Here is a 4859-nt window from a genome sequence, read left to right as displayed (position 1 = left end):
CTTCTGGAGTTTGTGTCTTGTTGGAAGAATTCGTCCTCCTCGAGATGGTAAAACAGCCTTCGCATTTGCTTCCAGTACCTTAGTAGCTTGGCGTTCTTGCGTGCGGATCTGTGGTCAAAGAAATCAGGACTGCTGACTGGGCAGAGGCTGCATTGATCGCCCTCGTCTTTGCAGGTACTAGGCTGCCCTAGTGCCCTCGACTGAATCATCACATTCATCACACTCAGCCCCGCGTGACTGTCCCACAGCAGGGGCTCAGCTGGGCCGTGTCTTCAAGTCCTAGGTCATGATCTCTCTGCTCAAGTTGAATGCGTTATCTCCCCTACCTTCGCAAGTTAATTTGTTTGGACTTAAACACCACCTTCTCCCACCAGATTGTTCCACCACACAAATAGCCCTTCACAGGGTGAGTCTGCATTCTGTCAATCACTCTATTCAGATCAACAACGAGAGGAAGCGCCTTGCTAGGCTGGGTGTCCTGCTGAAATGGGAGGGATTAACCAATTGCACGTTTCCCCAGGCTGCCAAGTCCTTTGAGTCCATCCAGTGTTTTCTTTCAGGTAAGACTGAAGAAGCTGGCTTTGCAGTTTCCGTGTTATTCTAATCCCAGTCTTTAAGAACTGCGCTCATTCAGTCACCCCACGTTAGGGATTCAGTACCAACCAGGCATCAGGTTCCTATAGGTGTGGGAAATAGAATAGCTAATGAGACTGATAGAAGAGGAAAACTCTTGCCCTTCTGAGGGTGTGGAGACAGCCAGTGAGTAATGAATTTAATAACTAGGTCAAGTGTATGGAGTGTTAGTGCTAGTGAGAGCGGTAGAGAAGGGCCGCAGGGATAGAGGCTTTGTACGTGTAGGGGTAGGTTTATCCGGGGTATATGTCGTCAGGCCAGGGTTCATTCAGAAAGCAATGTTCGCACAAAGTCTCCAAGGAGGTGAAGGAGTTAATGAAGGGGAACTCTGGGCAGTGAGGCCAGGAGAAGGAAGCAGTCAATACAGGAATTCTCTGGGAGAACACCAAGGGGCCAGTGGAGCCATGGGCCACACACAGTGTTAGGTCAGCAGGTATGGAAGGCTTCGGAGGCCTTGGAGTGAGCTGGAAGGTGTCCAAGGCCACTCATCCTCTGCTGTCCCTTAGTTGAATAAATACTCATAAATAGAATATCTTAGACAAGCACATGCTGTTGCAGACGTTTGGAGAGTGACCCAGCTGATGGGTTCTCTCCGTCTCTCCCCCTGTAACTCTTTCTCTCTAAATAAATAAATAAATCTTTAAACAAATTAATAGAAAAGTGCCCATTTACAGACCTCGTTACAATGTTACTGCATGTGTGAATATCCTGAGCGGGTATCTTGTGAATTTTGCCAGGTTTGGGGCTTGACTCACGTGGATGCATTCTCCGGCCTCCTAAACTTAGCTTCCCCCTCAACGTGGCATTCCGGGGCTCATTTGACTGCCGGTCAGCTTTGGTTCATTTATGCATTGTATGGTGGTATTCCGGGGAAAGTTGCAGCAGGCTTTTACTGGTTCCTTCTCCCTTGAAGGACGCTGTGTGTTCTGAGCTCCTGGCTGTGACAGTGGTACAAGGAGCGATCTGGGTGCCCCTCCTGGTACGGATGCGTGAGGACGTTTACCCCAGCAGCTTCCTTCAATGGCATCCCAGGGTGGTGATGTCAGTTATCTATTTAAGGAAGTTAAATTTATTAAGCCTTTCCTGCTGTGCCTTTTGGATCTAGTTAAGTGCTGCAGGTGTGAGTGTCTTTCTTTTAACCTCTCAGTTCCTAGCTACACCATCCAGAGATCATCAACATGGTCTGCACTGCATTCTGAACATTTTTTACTCCTGCATCTCCCTATAAGTGAAGTAAGTGAGGCTGGGGAACGGTTTCTAGAACAAAGCACACCAGGTTGTGCTTCATCGTTTGTTCTGTGCACTCCTTACAGCTTTGTGCTTTCCTTGGAGTCTGTGTTGCCTTTTATTCCCCCCCCCCTTTTTTTTTTTTTTGACAGGCAGAGTGGACAGTGTGAGAGAGAGACAGAGAGAAAGGTCTTCCTTTTGCCGTTGGTTCACCCTCCAATGGCCGCTGCGGCCGGCGCGCTGCGGCCGGCGCACCGCACTGATCCGGTGGCAGAAGCCAGGAGCCAGGTGCTTCTCCTGGTCTCCCATGGGGTGCAGGGCCCAAGCACCTGGGCCATCCTCCACTGCACTCCCTGGCCACAGCAGAGAGCTGGCCTGGAAGAGGGGCAACCGGGACAGAATCCGGCGCCCCGACCGGGACTAGAACCCGGTGTGCCGGCGCTGCTAGGCGGAGTTTTCCCATTTTTGAGAAGAAAGAAGTATCTTCGCCTTCTGTCATTGTAAGGTTGAACTTCCTAACTGTTTTGTCTGTAGCTTGAAAGAATTTCATTGTGCTTCCTTCTGTCATAATCCGAATTGGTGGCTGCTAGGCCCATTGCAGAAGTCAGTCTGACACCCTGGCTCCTCGCACATTTCTTTCTTTTTCTGCACCGTGTCTTGTCCCACATATCTTTCTCTTTCTTGGTCACTACTCTTTTTCTTTTTTTAAGATGTATTTATTTATTTGAAAGTCAGAGTTACACAGAGAGAGGAGAGGCAGAGAGAGAGAGAGAAAGAGAGAGAGAGAGGTCTTCCATCTGCTGGTTCACTCCCTAACTGACCGCAATAACTGGAGCTGGGCCGATCTGAAGCCAGGAGCCAGGAGCTTCTTCCGGGTCTCCCACGTGGGTGCAGGGGCCCAAGGACTTGGGCCATCTTCTACTGCTTTCCAAGGCCATAGCAGAGAGCTGGATCAGAAGTAGAGCAGCCGGGACTCGACCCGGCGCCCATACGGGATGCCAGCGCTTCAGGTGGCAGCTATTATCTGCTACACCACAGCGCTGGCCCCTGTGAAAACATTTTTTAAAGATTTATTTATTTATTTGAAAGGGGGAGAGAGTGTGTGTGTGTTCACACGTGCGTGCAAGCTCACACTTCCATCTGTTGGTTACACTCCCCAAATGGCTGTGATGCCTGGAGTTGGACCAGGAGCCTGGAACTCCATCTAGGTCTCCCACGTGGGTGGCAGGGCCCAAGCACTCCCACCAACTTCTGCCACCTTCCCAGGCACATCAGCAGGGAGCTGGACTGCAAGCGAAGCACCCAGGACTCAAAGCAGCACTTTATGTACGGATGTCAGCGTTCCAGGCCGCAGCTCAACTTGCTGAGCCACGGTGCTGCCCCCAAAACACTTTCTAGTGCAAAAATTTTTCTTCATGATACATGAAAAACATGTATTGTGAAGAAACTAAGCATGGATTTTTTAAAAATGGCACTGAAATAAATTCATGCTTTTTTTTAAGATTTATTTTATTTATTGAAAGACAGTTGGCCGGCGCCGCGGCTCAATAGGCTAATCCTCCACCTAGCAGCGCCGGCACACCGGGTTCTAGTCCAGGTCGGGGTGTCGGATTCTGTCCCGGTTGCCCCTCTTCCAGGCCAGCTCTCTGCTGTGGCCAGGGAGTGCAGTGGAGGATGGCCCAGGTGCTTGGGCCCTGCACCCGCATGGGGGACCAGGAGAAGCACCTGGCTCCTCCTTCGGATCAGCGCGGTGTGCCGGCTGCAGCGCGCTAGCCATGGTGGCCATTGGAGGGTGAACCAACGGCAAAAAGGAAGACCTTTCTCTCTGTCTCTCTCTCTCTCACTATCCATTCTGCCTGTCAAAAAAAAAAAAAAGTAAGACAGTTACAGAGAGAGGTAGAGACAGAGAGAGAGAGGTCTTTCATCTGCTGATTCACTCCCCAGATGGCCACAAAGGCTGGAGCTGCGCCAATCCATGTGAGTACAGTGGCCCAAGCACTTGGGCCATCTTCCACTGCTTTCCCAGGCCACAGCAGAGAGCTGGATTGGAAGAGGAGCAGCCGGGACTCGAACTGGCGCCCATATGGGATGCCAGCGCTTATGGCCAGGGCGTTAACATGCTGCGCCACAGTGCCAGCCCCAAATTCATGCTTTTAATTCCGGTTTTCCAAAAAGTTTTTGAAGCATCTGCATTCTCAGCTATTCTTTTTTTTTTTTTTTTCAGATTTATTTATTTATTTGAAAGGTAGAGTTACAGAGAGGCAGAGACAGAGACAGTGATATCTTCCATCCGCTAGTTCACTTCCCAAATGGCCACAAGAAGCCAGGAGCTAGGAGCTTCCTCTCGGTCTCCCATGTGGGCACAGGGACGAGGGAGTCTAAGCACTTGGGCCATCATCTTCTGCTGCTTTCCCAGGCCATTAGCAGGGAGCTGGACTGGAAGTGGAGCAGCCTGGACTCTAACCGGCGCCCATGGAGGGGGGTGCTACCAGCACTGCAGGTGGTGGCTTTACCCACTATGTCACAGCACCGGCCCCATCCTCAGCTTCTTAAAAAGGGCATATGAAACTACATTTTCAGAGTCCTGCAGGTCTAAGTGTCCTTCTTTTAACCTCTCAGTTCATAATTTGACAGAGGATGGGATTCTCAGTTTAAAATAAATTTCCACATGTGACTCACTATCGAGTATTATAATTGCTTTCTTCCATTTCTAAGACTCTGCCAGTCTGGCCAATGTATTGAAAAGACATCACTGTTAAATATTTCCTAACCTTTTTTCTACTTAGCATTTCTATTCTAGTAAGTTTCTTGGTTATAGGGTTGAGGGAACTGGCATTAGAATTTTCTTAAATGAAACCTTCAGAAGGGAGCTCTAATTATGTATTTTGTACATAATGCTTTTTTTAAAAAAGCTACTGTTTTTTGTATGCTTATTTTTTATTTTTTAAAGATTTATTTGTTCATTTGAGAGGCAGAGTTACAGACAGAGAGAGAGAGAC

The sequence above is a fragment of the Oryctolagus cuniculus genome, chromosome 18, assembly GCF_964237555.1.
Source record: "Oryctolagus cuniculus chromosome 18, mOryCun1.1, whole genome shotgun sequence".
NCBI lineage: Eukaryota > Metazoa > Chordata > Mammalia > Lagomorpha > Leporidae > Oryctolagus > Oryctolagus cuniculus.
This window is presented reverse-complemented; position numbering follows the sequence as displayed.